Source organism: Tachypleus tridentatus, chromosome 9, assembly GCF_004210375.1.
Source record: "Tachypleus tridentatus isolate NWPU-2018 chromosome 9, ASM421037v1, whole genome shotgun sequence".
NCBI classification, from domain to species: Eukaryota; Metazoa; Arthropoda; class Merostomata; order Xiphosura; family Limulidae; genus Tachypleus; species Tachypleus tridentatus.
The window spans coordinates 119,040,852-119,060,900 of NC_134833.1; the positions used below are offsets into that span (position 1 = coordinate 119,040,852).

General features: G+C 31.0%; 1 pseudogene across 1 annotated transcript in view; it reads right to left on the bottom strand.

Moving 5' to 3' along the window:
• LOC143226187 (epidermal growth factor receptor-like) overlaps positions 1-20,049 on the bottom strand; it is a 220,033-nt pseudogene that overhangs the window by 12,325 nt on the left and 187,659 nt on the right. Inside the window, exons 17-27 of the transcript XR_013014415.1 lie at positions 19,781-19,866; positions 18,940-19,081; positions 17,881-18,024; positions 15,042-15,149; positions 13,518-13,703; positions 11,824-11,887; positions 10,730-10,821; positions 4,865-4,940; positions 4,053-4,199; positions 3,305-3,579; positions 1,114-1,276 (exon numbers count right to left, since the gene is read on the bottom strand). The product of XR_013014415.1 is annotated as an epidermal growth factor receptor-like (transcript). The remainder of the gene's footprint in view (positions 1-1,113; positions 1,277-3,304; positions 3,580-4,052; positions 4,200-4,864; positions 4,941-10,729; positions 10,822-11,823; positions 11,888-13,517; positions 13,704-15,041; positions 15,150-17,880; positions 18,025-18,939; positions 19,082-19,780; positions 19,867-20,049) is intronic.

A 20,049-nucleotide genomic window follows, 5' to 3' on the forward strand; every position in this document is an offset into this window, starting at 1 on the left:
TAAGATTTTGGCCACTGGCACTGATGTTCCTAGAATAATGCATGAGAAACTATTCTTGAACAAGTTACTCATAGATATGGAAAAAAATTCTCATAGACAGGCGTTTTATTTTTTTGCCATCAGAGATCAATGTGGTCATACTGAGCTAGACAGTAGAGCTTAAAATGAAAGTACCAGCAATGGCTACACTGTTTGACTCTGCTGTGAAATAATCCCAAGAGTTGGATCTAGCAGTCAGTTTGACAGTAACAGAAGCTTGCCAGTGCAAACTCAGCCAGCTCTTGGTTTTTTAACTGTATGAGGAATTAATTTTTCTCAAAAGTATTAGAGTTTTGTTTGGCTCTGTTTTGCTTATTCCATACACTATATTTTCATTTCAAACCTCCCTTATTATTTCTCAAACTTTTCTAGTTGGTTTCATTCTCACCTAATGGTACTGTAATACAAGTATCATGTTCATAAAAGATCTGAACAAAAATTGAAAAATAGGAAATTGAAAATAATTTTGTGAATAAATTTGACAGTAACTTTCAAAACTTATATTCTATTAGCATGATATTTATATAGAATATCATGTCTGAAAATACAATATGACTTACAACGCTATTCAAAATATCCCTGATATGTACTTAAGACTTCAAATAGGTTGCAGAAAAAAAGAGAAATACGAAATTGATCTCGATGTTTTTCCAAAGTATATCTTATACAAGGAATTCTCATATATTCCTGGTTATTAAGTTCATGATATAGACACAATGAAAAATAATATTGTTTAATAAACATTTTTAGGAAGAATCTTTTGAAAAATTAAAATAAAATAATCTGAAAACTATTATGTAATAAGTTACTTCTAAAACTAAAAAATAACAAGGTAGCAAAGATAAAAACAATAGTTTCAGTTGTTCATAAAATGTGAAATAACCATTTTAATCAATACCACACAATCCCTAAAACATTCTTAAAATTATGCAATAATTATAAAACTGTTTGAAAAGAGGTGCAATATGTTTTTAGTTTAATAAAGGTTAAGTGATGCCAATTTAACATACAAGTTCTTGCAAAAATCACAATTACTTATTTTGAAATGCACAATCAAAGTGAGATACTATATACCTCGAACCACGTCTCGAAGAGGATCCATTGAGTAACGTCCTGATGCAGCACTTTGGTGACCACGACGTCTAGAAGATGAGGGCAACTGTGTATTAAAATCAAAGTGAACGGGATTTGTTGGTGAACATGGTTGGCTTTCAAATCCTCGGTCAACCATAAATTTCTGCAGAAAAAAAAATTTTAAACTAAATTTTAGATGATGAATAATTAATAACTTAGTATATTGTGAGGAATTTAACTGTTGAATATTCCAAATACTTGTACTTTATGTATCTAAACACTAGACATTAAGTTTAAAAATTCAATTCAGATTAGATTTCAAATGTAATGCAGTATTTATATAATATTAAATTTTTCAATGACTCCATATAATTACAAAACAAGGAATTTCCTATTAGAATGATGTGTAAATAAATAATAGACACACTCTCAATAAACAATGAAAATAAAATCATTAACAAATATGAAATACTTTTTATACTTTAGAATGTTAAATACATTGTTAATATATATACACTATATATGCTAGAACAAGTAAGAATGTAATACTTGGAACAAAGTCAACAAATCACCTAGAGTAGAATTTTCAAAGCAAACAAACAATAATCAACCCATCAAAAATACATGAGCTGCTAAAACACTGAGCAGTACTTTTAACATTCTCCAGAATTCTAGTTATTGTAATGTGTACATTTCTAAATAATTTTTTCTGGTTGTAGTCCTGAACAAAATGTAACCATTTAGAATAAAATAAAAGACTATACAAAAATAAGTAAACAGACACAAATCAACCATCACCAGAATGTCATATATAAATAATCTTGTATAAGCAAAGTTACAGCTTGGTAAAACTAGAGAGTACAAACACCCATGCCATAAATGAAAGAATTTTCACAAGGTCACACAATTGAACAATGGAAGGCAAGTCAAAGTTAATGAGAAATTATAGATTGATTGTAATACTACTCTTCACAGTGAATAACATGACAGTGTATTCAGAAAACAACAATTTCTTCATGCCCAAAGTACCCAAAACCAAAATAATAGGCTCCTTGTGCTTTGATAAGAGAAGCCCATATTAAATAGCCATTACAGTCGCAAAACTAGTGAAAAATGTGCCTCAATACAATTAGAAGTTTTTATCATAGCATGGGCCACAAAGGTAGAGCAGCTCTATAGAAGTCACTCCACTCTCCAGGCAATATCACACATAACACAGTGGACATCGCAGATGCTATCCCAATCTCCTGCCTTTTGAGATATTAAGATTTTTTTCTGACGTAGACTATCTGTTCAGAAACTTTTATTAAACCATCTTCAAGCCATGATAAATACAGTGAAATTCCTATTATGCAGTGGAATGTTGTTTAGCTAGTTGGATGATTCAGTTGATTGTATGCAAATGAACAGTAAATACTACTTTATATATATGTCATAATATTGACCAAAACCTTCTACACTGATGACCACAGTTCATGAAACAAAACTGTTTTCATGCAAGATGGAGCACCTGTTCATTAAGCCTGAATCAAAAAATGACTCAAAGTTCTTTTCCATGGCCAAGACAGCCATTAAATATGAGCCCTGAAAAGAGTGTGTGTGACCCACCCATTATCATTACCTGAAAAGCATACAAACAACTGATTTATAGAGACACAATCATCCAAGTTCTTCATTAGGAGTAGATAAAAATCTCAGAATCCCACATTTCAGAACTCTGATATATCATGTACTACTTATTCCTGCCTTAAATACTAGAAAGGGCAAATTCATTATATACTAATGGTTATCTTTATTTCAAATTTGTTTATTTCAAAAATGGTATTTTTTTTATGGAGTGGATCTCTATTTATTTATTGTTAGGCTGGGTATTGCAAACAAACACACAGCACTAGCAAATCAAAGTACAGTCTTACCTAGACATCATATCAGCATAGTAAAATGTTTTATGTTATTGTACAATACACTGATCATACAAATTTATTTTAATTAATGCTAAACTGAATTAATAAAACACCTTAAAAAACTTGTGATAAATAACTTATTGAAGTATTTATTTACGTAATTACAGGGATGGACAAAATAAAATTCTGCACTTAACCTCATTATGATACTTTAATACTATAATCCATTATAATACTTTATTCAACTTATATCTAAAATTTTATAATAAACAACACGATTTTTTTACTTTGACTGGAGTTAAAGGTGGTGAACACTCAGAAATATTAGACAAATCAGTTTTTGGCTGCAGATACTCTTCAGCATCCATGATTACTTCAGGACCTTCTTTGAATGTACTGAAGTTGTGAATAAGTTCCCTTTCGTCCTGAGGGGAGTAACTAGGAAGTCGCATTAATTTATCTCCTTGCACCACTAAGTAACGTCCAGGGTCACGAGCCATCTTAGCAAATTCCTCAGCCAGCTCTTTAAAAGAAGGCCTAGATTCTGCATCTAACATCCAACCTGATTTGAAAGATAAGACAAGCTCTATTTTATATTCATTTAGATAACTCCACTAATACTTAAAAGTTTTTGGGTGTTTATTTCAATGTTTTAGCAGAATCCTTGTATACATTGCAATTAAAGCATAAAAATTTATTGTAAAAAGAAAATGCAGAACTTCTTTCAAAAAAAAAAGTGAATACAGTCTAGAACCTAAAACCAAGTCTCCCTACTAAATATTTGTGGTTAATCATCTAAACTGTCTAATTAACTAAGAGGACAAGTATCAGACTAAAAGTTCTATTTAATTGGTGATCTTGATATTTACCATAAAAAGTAAACAAATAAACCATTCTCTAGTGCTATCCATCACATGCACATGTAATTGATATCAGCTGGTGCTCCAAGCAAGGTATAAAAAGTACTGAACGTGAACTATGTGTATAGCATACTTTATGATAATGACATATAATGAGTTCATATAAGACACTCACACTTTATCATGATCATATAAACATCAAGTGTACAAATGGATGGTTGAGGCAGGCGCTCTCCTTTCTCAAGTAAGTCTGGCACTTCTCGAGCTTTTAGATGCTCATATGGTTTATCTCCATAAGTAAGGAGCTCCCATACAGTCACTCCTGAGAACAAAAAATTTCATATCAACTGCTTATGAACAAGGAACTTTTAACACTATACTTTAAAAATGATTATTTTTCTGAAATGAATGATGAATAAATACAAATCTGAAATTGTAACCAGATTGTACAAATATTATTTCTATCATATACTTTTTCATAATTGATAGAATAGGTATCATTTTTACAAAGAAAAATGAACAAGTTTTATAGACCTTTAATTCTGAACTGTGAGCAAGATATACCATGTATGTCATTAGTCAGATTTGAAAGAAATGGTGAAATTTATCAAAGATCTGTATAATTTTATTATACACACAAACTTTCTTCAAGTTGGCACAACCCTATGGAAGGAAAAACAGACTAAATTCAAATATATTTTTAAGGAATCAATTATAAATTATTGGTTTTATATGTGAAAAAATAAAGCTTTGGTAGGTTTTATTGTTATTCTTGAGAAGACAACCACATCTACACAACAGTCAGGTACTGCTAAACCTCATGAGTTATAAATACATCAAAATTCTCAAGATTCACTCCTAAAGACAAAATAGATTATGTCTTGTAAAACAAGAGAAACTCGGTATTGTTTTAAGATAATACAATTATAAGTAAGTTAATAACAACAACATTTGAGAAAGCACACATAGAGAGAATGATATTCTTACCAAATGCCCAAACATCACTCTTGTGAGTAAATATTCGATGTTGTATACATTCTAAAGCTAACCATTTCAATGGCATCTGAAAGACATTTATTAACAAAAAATGCTCATCAATATAAAGGAATATTAAATAATTACTAACCTTTCTATAAGTGAATTTTTAAAATACAAAACATTAGTGGAATTTTATACTATTTTTATTATCATAATAAATAATTAGCTCTTTAAACAGAATTATAGCAGAAAGGCATGTGAGCTCAACCCATAAAAACATAATGCTTAAGCTGAAACTCTCAAGTTTTTGCATTCAATGATAAATCTGTAAATTTACTGTCTTTACATTTTTTAAACTCTCTTATATGTATGTATACTGTTTACTCTACTATATTCCCTCTAACAAATAAATATACCGAAGATTTGTTCCAAAATCCTGTGTTGCTGTCAGTAATGTAAAAGGGTTATTTCATTAAAATTCTATCCCAGTTTTAATCATACATACATTAGTTATGTGTTGCTTGTCAGTGGTGTTGTGGTGTTATTAGATTGCTCTATAATAATTCTGTAAGTACACATATGTATTGGGTACTTTCATAACAGTTTTATCCACCTGTATTAATGCACATTTTTGTAAATTGTTTGATAGTAATGCAGTAATTATTTTGTAACAATTTTTGTCCTATTGTAGCCATGCATATATTGGTTATATACCGTTTGTCAATAATGTAATGAATATTTAGCAGTTTTATCCAGTTGTAATCATGTATATATTGGTTTAATGCTGTCTGTCAGTAATGCAAGACTTATTTCATAATGGTTTTATCTTGTTGTAACTACAAGAAGAAACTGGAAAGATAAGATGTTATACTATTGTATATTTTTGATTATTATTTAATATTAATATTACCATTTGTAGTTAATATTTTGTTTTTCAACCCAGATAACTAAATTTAGTAGGATTGGTAAATAAAAATAGTATGGTTAAAGTTATAAATTAAAGTTTAGTGGCATAATCTGTACTACAATGTTAGATTAGTCTTAGGATGTGTAATTGCCTTTTTATGCTTAGTTGTAATTCATCTTACTGGTAAATCATAAAACAGGTTAATACATTATTTTATTAAACAAATACAATCTAAAGGCTAATTGTTTGTTCTCTGTGTATTTAAAGAATAATCTTGTTTACCTGACTTTGGTTTAGATCTATTACTTTACATTCAGTTTAATAGGTTACAAATAAGGCTAAATAAATTGTATTGTTACTACTAATATTTGTCCTTCATAAACATTAAACAAAATAAAGACTAGTTATTTGTCACTGCTATAATATTAGAGATAAACTTAATTAATTTAGTATGAACATTAAGCAGTGATAAAAAATGTAATATATTTAATTCTAAAACGTTAGGCTTAACAGTAACATTGTTAGCAATAGCCTACTGGTATTTACATTTAGTATTGAGTAATTATTTCCAGGCTACAAATAGAATGGTTAAGACTAGTGTTGGAGTAAAGTGTTCACACTATGCTAGCTGTGATGGGTGCAATGAATGAATTTTACTTGGGAACTCTGGACTGGTACTTAGTTTTAGGGAAATTAGTACTAGTAGTGAAGATGTACAATTTGTATGTAGAGTTTGTAAGTTCGAGGATAAGTTGGACACTATTCTTATTAAATTAGAGCCAATAGATAAAGAGAAGGGTAAACTGTGGTAAATGGCAGAAGGAATTCAAGAAGAGCTTAAACTTTAACATGTAAGGGATACTTCAACTAAGAATGACTTTCAGGAAGTCAGAAAGAAAACTATTAGGGCTAAAAGTCATGGGTTTAATTGTAATGAGCCTACTCTATTGACCAATGGATTTCAGATGTTGGCTTATGTAGATGAGGAGAGATGGAAAACAAAATGGTCAGAGAAGGATGTGGATGATAAGGAAGTTATAGTTATTGGTGATTCCTTGAAAAGGCGTGAATAGAATATTCTGTGGGATAAATAGGAAGAAAAGAATTATATTATGCTATCCAGGGGCACAGGTGAAGAATATAACCAACAGAGCAAGAAATATGATAATGGGGTTACCAAATATGCAGTTTTTATTGTGCATGTAGGGGCTTATGTGTAGGGAAAGGTAGGTTAGAAGAGCTAAAGAATAAGAAGTAGTTGATAAAGCCATAACTTAGTTCTGTTAGAGATACTGCCAAAAATTAATTTTGGGGATGAAGTTATAAGTGGATTACTTGGCCTAAATGTTAGGTTTGTTAATAAGTAAGGATGAGCAAATAAGCTAATTGGATTTTTAAGATTAGTTTAATGGGGTAAAAGGTTTTTGGAATGGAAGGTTTACATTTAAATAGGGTAAAACCTGGCTGTTTGCAAGGGCTACTAACTGAGCTGTAAGAAAAGATTAAAACTAGGACTAGTTTAGCATAGGAAAAGAAGTTGTTTTAGAGATAGGCTCAATTGCTACTATTTTAATGCTAGAAGTATATGAAATAAAATGGTGACTTTTGATATAATGGGAATTACTGAAACATAATTAAATATAGATGATTTTGATGATAGAAATTTCTTTGAAATACAGGGTTATAGGTTATTTAATAGGAATAGAGTATTAAAAAGAGGGGTAGGAGTTGTTTTATGTGTAAAATGCAAGTTACATCCTGTTAGCAGATATAAAGGGAAAAGGCTTTTGGTAAGAATTTGTTACACACCACCAAATCATTCTGATAAAATTATTGAAAAAGTTTACAATGAGATAAAGATTTCAGCTATTAATAAGGTCATAATTATGGGTGATTTTAATTTCAGGCATATAGATTGGGAAATGCTAAAGTCAAACCACAAGGAAGAAAGGTTTTTGAAAAATGTTACAGATGATTTTTTTCACCAATTGGTCAAGGAACCTACTATAAATAATGCTATTACAGATTTGTTGTTAACTTCTAATATAGAAATTATAAAGAGGATGGAAACTGGGAAACATATGAGTGTAAGTGATTATTGTTTTATTAGGTTTAATGTTTTGCCACATATGGAGATAAAAAATGATAATATTTTGTATGCAAATTTAAAAAAAGCTGATTTTGAAAGAATGCAACAAGAATTATCAGTTGTGAATTGGGCAGCTGAGTTATTTGCAGACAATGATCAAATGTTGAAAATTTCTAAGGATAAATATTCCTTATAGAAAGAAATGGTGGCTGTAAGTAAAAACAAAGATGGCTCATGAAGAGTACAAGAGATAAAATTCAAGAAAATCATCATAAATTTAAGAAATTTAATTTGTCTGGTATGAAATGGAATTTAGAAGATTATATAAGATCAAGAAGGTTGGTCAAACAACTAATTAAGACATCAAAAAAGATGTATGAAAATAGGTTTGTTGAAAATGTCAATATTAATAGAAAGGATTTATTTCGGTACATTAAGTATAAACAACTTGTTAGGATTAGTTTAAGTTCCTTGGGGAATGATAGAAGTTTTAAGCAGTATTCCATATAATAAACAGTTGATAGATGGAAACAAGTTTAGACTATACAGTTGCATCATTCTGAGCTTGTTAAAATAAAATCAGGAAGTTTAAAAATGATAAGGCTCTAGGCAAGATAATATTTCCCAAAGGGTTTGATGGAGGTTAAAGATTGGATATGCGAGTTACTTGCTATTTTTTGTAAGTCCTTGAATAGCAGGTAGTAGCCAAAGGATTAGAAGTTACTTAATGTAACTCTTCTTTTCATGGGAGGTAATTAAAACTACCCAAATAATTACAGATATATTGGTCGTACATCAGTTGTGGGCAATATTTTGAAAAATCTGATAAAATATGCTTTGCAAAATCATTTAACAAAGTTTAGAATTTTATTGGATAGCCAACATGGTTTCATTATGGGAAAATCTTGGTATAGAAATCTTGTGACATTCTTTAAAAGGGTTACTGCTACTGTGGCCATGGCCGAGGTTGTAGATTTGATGTATCTGGATTTTCAGAAAGCATTTGACAAGATGCCTCATAAAAAGTTTGTAACAAAAAAGTTCTCTTTTAGGTGTTGGAAATAAGCTAGCTAATTGGATAGAAGATGAGATGGATAGAAGAAATAAGAAGTTTCTTATAAATGGCATTCTGTCAAACAAGATAAGTGTCATAAGTGAGGTACCTCAGGGCTCAACCTTAGAACCTTTGCTCTTTTTAGATTTATATCAATGATATAACTGAAAAAATGGTAAATGAATTACTTAAATTTACTGATTTTATTAAGGTTTTGAATGTTGTTGACTGTGAAGAAGTTGTTGTTGCTTCACAAAAGGATTTAGATCATTTAGTGAGTTAGACAAATAAATGGCAGATAAGATTTTATTTAAAATAAATGTGAGATAATGCATGTAGGTTACCATAACTTAGAATATAAGTAAAACCATGGTTGCAAATAACCTTGGTGTAATGGCTGATTAGCATCTTAAGCCATCCAACTGGTGGTATGACAAATAGGATTTTAGGTTGTAACTACAAAAATATTGAATACAAGTCTAAAAAAACTTATAATTTCATTGCACAGGCTACTGGTAAGACTACATTTAGAGTCCTGTTGTCAATTTTGGGCTCCTTACCTTAGGAGGGACATTGAATTGTTGAAAATGGTTCAGGGTTAGTAGAATGGTGTCTGGGATGGAGAAGTTGTCATATGAGGAGTTATTTAGATCTCTGGAAAGAGAAGAGTTAGAGGGGAACTGACTGAAGTATTTATGATTATAAAGAGAACTGATAGTGTTAATGTATCATCTTCTTTTTCATATTTAATGATGAGAATAGAAAGACTAAATTTTTGTAAGGTAGGAATCATCTTCAACTAAGACAGTTTTATTTTTCGAACAGGGTGGTTCACTTCTAAATTGGATTGGCTTTTGGATGTTGTGGAGGCAATAAAGTTAAGTGGGTTCAAGAGAAAGCTTGATAAATATATGAATTGTAAGGATTGGATTAAAGATTTTTATTCTATTTATTTTTTGACTTATTTATTTGATAGGTTTAGTGTCTTTTAGAAGATAAGACAGCTGAGTTAGAGTTAAATCAATAGGTTCCTTGTTGTCCCTAAACATTATGTTGGTCATATGCTGTTTACCAATGATGCAGTGAGATTATTTCATACTTTTATCAAATTGTAACTGTGCTTGTTCTTGTTATTTGTTGTTTGTTAGTAATCTAATGAGATTATTTCAAAATAATATTATTATTTTGTAATTATGTGTATTTTTTGTTTGTAAACAATTTAGTTACCACACTATAGTAATTTTGCTGGAACCACATTTACAATGACTACATGTTGTTTGTAGAAACATTAGTAGATGTATTGATTTCCTATCGATCAAATGTTTATTCTTATAGAAGTTTAAAAGAATTACGCTATGGAAGTATAGTATAATTAAATGTAGTATCTGTGAATCAAATAATCATGTACCATAACTTCGGAAGTATAGTATAATTAAATGTAGTATCTGTGAATCAAATAATCATGTACCATAACTTCTGTCATGTAGAGTCTGCAACTCATAATAATATCCAGTTGAGTCTGTCCTGTAATGTCTGTCATTCATATAATCACATCTTGTAAAATCTGTAAAGTTGTCCCCTGCTAGTACAGCAGTAAGTTTGTGAATTTACAATGCTAAAATCAGGAGTTCGTTTCCCCTTAATGGGCACAGCAGATAGCCCAATGTGGCTTTACTAAAAGAAAATCACACACAAAAACACACTCTGTAAAGTTTATAGACAAACAGATATTGTTGTGTTTTTAAAAAGAATTATATGCTACATAAAACATCTCCTCTCTAATTTGAGTTTGACTGTTGATTAGGACACCATTTTTAAACTTACCTTACCCCCCTCAGCTTTGTAACTTTCTTCATTGATATCCAATAGTTTTGCAAGCCCAAAATCTGTGATTTTTATACAGCCAGGATTATATACTAAGTGAAAAATACACACAGATAAGTGAACAATATTGTTAAAAAATGTAATAAAATTAACAAAATTGTTGGATACACAAAACTGTTTAGTTTAAGAGTTATAAGTAAGATTACTTAGCGATTTAACATTTAGTGATTACTTATTATTCATAATAAGAGTGTTAAATTAATTATTTTAACATTATTTATGATGTTCCCAAAATAAATCATTCTCCTATGCTATACTTATGTTGTTTCAACACTATATAATTCATTTACACAATATTTGTATTGTTCCAACACTGCATATTCTACTTATTTTTGAATACAGTAACTTATTTTCACATTTCAGTGTTTGAAATGACAAATTTGCTTTGTCCAACAAAAGAAAGTTGCAATTTGATAGCTAACTAAACAATCCAGTGAGAAAATAATAATTGTTGAGCAAGCTTTATAAAGCAAAATTGTTAAACATAATAACTTGTAAAAATCAAGGGGGAGAGTTATAAATGAAACAATTCAAGAGTGATGTGTAAACTATAATAATAAATTAGCTGTACATTAGGCTTAAATATAATGTAGTCCTATGCTGGTAACAAAAGTACACAATTGAGCTTCATCAGTTTTAAGCTCTTATATGTATATTTTACCCGTTGTTTCTATTATAGTAAAGTCTAACAGTCCATATGTCAATAAAATTTTTAATACAAAAATAATAAATATCATTAGATAAATTACCAAATAAAACAAACTTCTCAGTTTTATTTCAAAACTTCTAAAGAAATTTTATTATGTATAGAAATTAATTTTTATCTTTTTTTGAATGTTTACAGTAAGGCAAGACATGAGATTTTAAAATATTACTATACAAACTTAGAGAGGCTACCCAAACAAAAATTCATTCATTAATGAAGAAATACATTTAAGTATTACATGAACCTTTCATACCCCATTCGTACATTGTAGGTTTGAGATTGTCAATTTGAACATTTATTAATCAATAAAACAGATCTTTATACTTACAAAGTACATTTCTTAATGCAAGATCTCTATGAACCATTCTTTTTTCCTCTAAATATGCCATACCCTGTTTGAAAGGCAAAAAAAAAGTTTTGGTTATATGGTATAAATAGCCAAACTCCAATAACATAAGATTATAAAGAACTTATAAAAATCACTATGAATTTGTGGACCTAAAACAGTCTTATAAGAGTTAATTTCTCCATTCCAAAGTAAGTGCTTGATCAATGGAAATATAATGAACAGTTAAAATGTATAAACATTATTTAATAAGACAAACAATTTAATATTAATGAAAGTCTTTTACTTTGATTGTGATTTTATCCTTAAAGCATTAAACTTCAGAGAACAATTTATAAACAAATTATTCAAGATAATTAGTAGCTTAGTAGTACAACTTCTTAGTAATTATTTTGTCCTTAAAAATTTTACATTCAGCATGCATAAGTGGAAAAATGGCTTAAAGGTCAAATATACTCTTCAAAAAAAGAAACGCAAAAAGGGATATTTTTGTTATTTTAAAGAGAAATATATGTAATAACGTTACAAGCTCAGAGTATGTGATGTCACACATGTTAAAGCACTGATTGTCAGACCAAAATGACAATAAAAGTTGTGCACTTTGAAAACGGATGAAAACATTGGATTTTTCGCCAAAACGCATTCGTGTCTAATAAATTTGTTTGAGAGATCTGCATGTTCTGCAAGTGCAACATGTGCAAAATCCCTATAAAAGTGACGGGTTCTCGGTTTCCATAGCTCAGTGTTAAGCCACCAACACGCAATACAGTTATGCCAAGACTGACTGAAGCACAACACAACAACGCTATTGGTCGCTTGGAAACAGGCGAATCTCGATCAGATGTTGCCAGAGCTGTGAATGTTCACCCAAGCACCATCACAAGGCTATGGAATCGTCACCAACAACATGGATCAACTTGTGACTGTCCACGATCTGGCAGACCTCGTGTGACCACGCTCGCACAAGATCGCTACATCTGGTTACGTCACCTTCGGAATAGGACCACCACTGCGACGTCTACTGCCTCAACCATACCAGGGCTGCGTAGGATTTCCGATCAGACCATACGCAACCACTGACGAGATTCTTAGGCCCCATGTGCAACCCATCATGGTGAATGTCAACGACGTTTTTCAACACGACAATGCCTGTCCTCACACAGCCCGACTCACCACTGTCTTCTTGAGACACCACAACATCAACGTTCTTCCATGGCCCTCCAGATCACCAGATTTAGACCACATCGAACATCTTTGGGACGAGTTGGACCGACGTCTGCGACGGGGACAACCTTAACCGTAGACTCTACCTCAGCTTGCAGCAGCTTTGCAGGCTAAGTGGACAGCCATTCCACAGGATGTGATTCATCATCTCATCGCTTCCATGGGCAGGAGATGCCAAGCAGTTATTGATGCTCACGGGGAGCATACTCATTATTGACGTTGAGTGATGTTAAACTTCAACTAGTGAGCGTGGACTTCGCCTTTGCAGACTTTGGATGTTCAGCAGTAAATGTGCATAGTTTCACACATGTCATACAGAACTACCTGGAATAAACTTGTTAACAACATGTCTCAAATTTTGCCTTTTGCGTTTCTTTTTTTGAAGAGTATATTTTTCTTTTTATGTGATCGGATATACTTTTAAGTAAAACTTTTAGTACTTTTAAACTCACCCTAGCTATTTGAGTGCACCAGTTGAGAAGAGGCTTTGAACCAATTTTTTTCTTGTTGTTTTGGACATAGTTAAGCAGACAACCTAGTGGCATTAGCTGAGTAATTACCATAACCTGAGAAGTTACACATACAGCCAGCAGTTTCAATACATTTGGATGGTCTACACTAGCCATAATTTTTGCTTCCTAAGAGAAAAAGTATTATAGACATGTAAAGAACCTATAAAAATTTTAAACAATGAAAAAATATTAAGTTGTTATTGTCTTGACCCAAGCTGTCATTCACCATTAAATGTTTTATGGATAACATATCAAATATCAAACTTATGATCACTTTAAAACTTTAATTAATGATCAGTTTGTACAACTTGTATCAAGTCTGGAACAGTACGTAGTTTTAAGTGATAAGTGGAAAGCATGCCTAAAATTTTATTTACATTACAAAATGACATTAAGTCCAATTTAATATTATAAATGTTGACAAACTTTCATATATTCCCTACTGTCTTTGTATGTTAGCTAACAAAACCATATTTAAACAGACAAAAAGTATTCACCTGAATTGTATCAAGAAACTTGACAGTTACATGGTTGAGTGGGGCTGCTGTGGTAACCTTACTTCTGAAAACAGTTCTGATTTTGAGGTGTGGTTACAAGTTTCTGAGGTTTTGTCAAATTCAAATTCTTGCTTATTACTCTGTTAGCAGAAAATGTCTCATAAACTTAATCATCATATATTTTTAAATATCAGGATTCTCTTTCATAACCATGACTTTTATTATGTGGAGAAAGGTAGTGCTTCAGACTGGGTTAATGTTTGGTTCCAAAGTTTGTTGTCATTTTGAACACTCTGCTGGCCAGTTTTTCCACTTCTTCAACATGCTATGCCATTTGATTCTACATCATTTAATAACTTTCATAAAGTTACTATTCAATGACTAAAAATTTGCCATGAATTGTTTGTCTGTTGATTTTCATCCACAGGTATATAAGGACTACTAATTTTGAAGGGATAGATAGCAAGAGGGCCAACACCACCTCTGTCATGTCCTATGCTACTCTTATCAGACTGAATAAAGGGATTTGACCATCACTCTTATAACACACCCATGGTTCCAAAGTTCAGAGTCCAGTAATTGTATCATGTTAAAAAGATGTAAACCACAAAATCTCAGACTGATAGTCCAGAACACTAACCATTGGGGTGCACTCAGCCTTACTGACTCAAATATATAAATTTTAGACATATTGTCTATAGTGTCACAGATTGCATTTATGACCATATTTCACAAACATTTACGAATCATTCTTATACATTTTGATTAGAATATGTACTTTTATGACTTTTATTGACTTGTCTTTTGCCACAAATTTTCTAATTTTTTTTTCAAAACTGTTAAACTACATTTATATTTAACTTAAAATTTTCTTGATGAGAAATTACAGCCCTAAATATACAAGTATGTACAGCAAGTAAAGTTATCGTTCATCATAAAACTGCAGTCGTAACAGTTATGACCTCACCTCTAAAAAGGCATTGTTATTAGAGGGTCCCATATCAGAGTTATCATCATTTAAAACTTTAATGGCCACTGGAATTTTCACATTTTCTCCTGTAGGAATCCACACACCCTAAAATATTAGTTAATATTGTTAATATAAAAATACAAGGAAAAGTAGTTATTGATATAAACAAACACAATTACATGTTACTGCTCCAAAGCACAATATCTGACAGCAACTTAATAACTTAAGCCAGATTTTTCAAAACTGTACACTACAAATTTTCTTTATAGCACTTATGGTTAAATGCAAATATCCTGTTAAAGCCAGTATACGTGAGTTTTTAAGGACAGGAAAACATGAAACAAGGTATAGATAGATAGAAATCTAAAGTGGCAAACAGAGATACATAAAATCACTGAAGAGCAAGTGAGAAAATGAAATACTAAAACTGCTAGCTGTAGAAGTTGATTTCTAATAAATTTAAAAAATATTATAAAACAGCCACTTTTCATTATAAATGGCTGTTCCAGCATAAAACTAAAACCAGAGAAATTTATGCATAGAAGAAAACATTTTCAAGTGTGCTGTTCCAAACGTGACAATTTTCAGTATATTTTCCCTATACATCTACATTACAAGAGATATAGGTATTTACCTTCTGAATGTTTTATTTCCTACTATACCTTCTTTGTAGACTTGTTTATACACTGTACTGCACGTCTAACTTCTCATGATAACTTCCCTTCAGAGTTCTGTTTATACACTATACTGAGTGTGTTACTTCTTGTGATATCTTCTTTGTAGAGTTCTGTTTATCACTGTACTAAGTGTGTTGCTTCTCATATTTCCACTGTAAAGTTATGTTTATATGATGCAATAAGTGTGTTACTTCTCACGATATCTTCTTTGTAAAGTTATGTTTATGCAATGTACTAAGCATGTTGCTTCTCATATGTCACTCCACAGAACTCTATACATTGTGTTTTGTGTCTTATACACTGCTGGCCAAATCTTAAGATTAAAATCTTAAAAAATATACATTTTGCATTGTTCGACTCAGCCACTTATTTGAGTAGAGCTTTGAAACATGAAAATAAGAAAAGGGAAAATAAAAATAAAAAACGTTTTAGCATTTAAGAGAGAAAATGTGAACACTATGAAGTTAGCCTAAAAACTAGCTGGTCAAAAGTTTAAGACCATACCAAAAGGAAGTCCTAAACAGGGTAGTAAATGCCCAACAAGAGGTCTCAGTAGTGAGTTGCACAGCTGTCATTGTGAATAACTTCAAACATTTGCTTTGGCATGGTTGATATAAGCATTTGCAGAAGGCTGGCTGGAATGTTATTCCAAGTGGTGAAGATGGCTTTATGAAGATCATGCACTGTTTGTTATTGACACCCATTTCTAGAGGCTTCTCTTGCCATCAACCCCCAAACATTTTTATGGGGTTCAGTTCGAGCGAACACACTAAATGGCCCAAAAGAATCACGTTATTCGCCATGAAAAAGTCCTTTGTCCTGTGGGCATTGTGGATTGCAGCATTGTCCTGTTAAAAAATCCAGTCATTTCCACACAAGCGAGGGCCTTCAGTCAATAAGGATGCTCTCTCCAACATGCCAATGTGGACAGCTGCTGTTTGATGTCCACGTATGACCTGAAGCTCCATTGTTCCATGGAAGGAGAAAGCACCCCAAATCATGATAGAACCGCCTCCACTGTATCATGTAGAAAATGTTTTGGGTGTGGATATTCTTATCATACCAGTAACGTTGAAAGCTATCTGGACCATCCAGGTTAAATTTTTTCTCATCAGAGAACAAAACCTTCCTCCACTTTTCTACATCCCATGTTTGGTGCTTCTCAGCAAAGTTTAATCGAGCTGTTTCTTGGTGTGGAAGAAGGCATGGCCTTTGAAGACGTTTACGGTTTTTAAAGCCTTTCTCTCGTAGATGCTGTCTTATTGTTCTTGAGCTGTGTTCTGCATCCGTAAGGGCCTTAATCTGGTTCAACGACTGGCTGGTGTCTTGCTGGACAACCTGTCAAATCCTCCTAATCAATGCCAGTGAATGTTTCCTGGGCCAACCACTTAAAATTCTCGTTCCATATCCCTCAGGGTCTTTTAAGAAATTTGCAACAGCAGTTTTACTACGACCAAGCTCATCAGCGATGGCACGTTGTAAGAGACCTTGCTTATGCAGCTCGACAATTCTGCCACGTTCAAACTCTGTCAACTTTTTAGCCTTTGCCATGTTTTTCTCCAATGTAACACAGGAGATATCAGTGGAAGATGTTGACAATGCTAATGCTTGAACACAAATGACTAAATTTTGTTATGCATTTACTGATTAATGCTTCATTTCATTATGGTCTTAAACGTTTGACCAGCTAGTATTTAGGCTAATTTCATAGTGTTCACATTTTCCCTATTAAATGCTAAAAAAGTTTTTTATTTTTATTTTTCCTTTTCTTATTTTCATCTTTTGAAGCTCTACTCAAATAAGTGGTTGATTCAAAGAAAAAATATGCATTTTGCATTGTTAATGTTCATTGGCCTTAAGATTTTGGCCAGTAGTGTATCTCATGATATCTTCTCTTTGTACAGCTCTGTTTATATGTTGTATTTTGTGTGTTAGTTCTCATGATACCTGCTCTGCACAACTCTTTTTTTATACAAAGTATAATTTCAAAGAACCTTGTTTTTCAGATACTTTAAATTTAAAGAAATCTAGTTATAAATAATTTCATATCTTTTATTTCTCATGATAACATGTTTATAGACATTCACTTATACACTGGTCTAAATATTCCAGGATACCCTTCTGTGAGGTTTTGTTTAAAAATCAATAAAAGTACTTACTTTATATACAGTGCCAAATGCTCCATTCCCCATGATACCCCCTCGATATAGTTCTGCTTCTTTCACCAACCGAAGTTGAGCAAGATTTGGTTTGATGTTTGATGGAATCACAGGCTCACTCTCATTATTCAGTTCAGTGAACTTCTACAAAAATCATAAAGTTTATGTTTGTATAATGTTATTTTCTCATTAACGAACTAATACTTACTGTATACTCATACATTTTAATTGCACCTTATTTAACTATCAACAGTTTCAAAGAAAATAAAAAAAATTAAAAGCAATGAATGATTTTATATTAGAAAAGTGAAGATAATGCAGCTAAACTAATAAATTTTAGGAGTTTATTATACAATTTCAGTATGTTTAAGCAGATAGAAAATAAAATATTAATCACACAGCCCTTGTCTAGCATAAAAAACAAATTTCTGTGTTCAACAACTTTTTAAACTTTCAAGATTGAGTGAATATTGACACTATTTTAAGTTGGCCTAGTGAAATTTACTAATATGAGAAATAGTTAAATATAATCCAAGCTAATAGACTTATTGCTATGCTATAAATTATTTTTGCCAAACAGTAGATAATTTAAATATATTTGATTACAAAAAAAGACCTAAATGTAATATTTTTTTAGTTGGTTTTAACAATATGCCTTAGTTGTAGATTCATTATTTGTTATTCCAGAGCAACAAATAATTTTTACTTCTTGAACAGTTTTGGAGCTGTATATACAATTTTAACCAAGAAGAGAACAAAATACAACATTATAAAACATAATTTTCAGTAATTAGAAAATTTCCAAAATCAAAATTAATATTCTTTCTTATAAAATACAGCTTTTAAAGATATAAATTATAAACTATTGCATCTAAAGTGTCTAATACCACACATATTTTAAACATAAGTTACTTAAAAAGCATTTTTACCACCATAAGAACAAATATCTGATTAACACTTCAATATATTGTATTATTCCATAATTAGTTTCTGTTGAAAAAATGATAGAACAATTTCTTTCACTTATTACCTAATACTTTTTTGCTAATTCTTCCTCACCTCAGCCATCTTTACTGTATTTTTAGCAGTCCGAGCACGTTGCAGCAACCAGTATATAATACCCAAAACAAGAATAAGGAACACCAGTGATGGACCAATTGTAACACCCAAAATAACACGTTGGTTGTTTTCTTCACTGTTCCTGAGAAGAATTCATACGTTTTTAACATTTTAGAAGTATACTAAATTGAACATGCATGTGGCATGGTTTAATTTAATGTCTGCCATTACAGCAGATGAGTTTGGAATTCTGAACCATCATGAAGAAAGGATATTCATCTTAGACATACTCAAAGTTTGCCATTTTCAGATAAGTAACAATACATTAAAACGTGTATTTTATTGTTTATATAAACCTGGTACTGGAAGAGTTGTTGACCTATATATGTGGCAGTGAAAAAAGTAAAGAATAAGGTTTGTGACAGATAATTTAGAAAACTTTAACAAAGAACCTGTGAAAATTTTGTTAGAAATAAATAAATAAATATAAATAATACTGAATAATTTTATACAAATTTATTTTTAAATAATTAAATACAATACATTACATAAAGGGTACTTAATTCTGAAAAAAAAAAGTTTGAGAAATAATTAAGAATATTAAGTTATATTAAGTCTTTCTGTAATTTTCATGAACAAGTAGATGTCTACTATTGTAATTTCAGAATGGTATCATAAAATAAAATATTTTTTATGATAAATTTTCTCAAATAAACTTTATCTCACAAAACCAAGATTTATTATTTTAGTTTCTTTTGCATTTTGTCTCTAAAAGGATCTTTTGAAAATATATATTATCTGCAGCATCTTTTAAACTCTTCTTAATGTTAATACTACTAACTCCAATGGATCCACACTGGAACAATATGGAGATTCCTGAAGTACTCTGTATGGCTTCTCTGGTGGACAAAGAACAGTGCAGTTGAACTATAAAGCAAAAGACAAAAAAAATCTCTTTACTGCTTGGAAACTTATTACAACAGTGACAAAAATTCTTTATCTAAATAATATTTAATAAAAGTCTTCTTCTCAAGGTAAGGTAACCTCACTTCTTTCACTAGAAAATGGTTAAGAATGTACCAGAAAATCTTAATGCTACTAATATAAAAC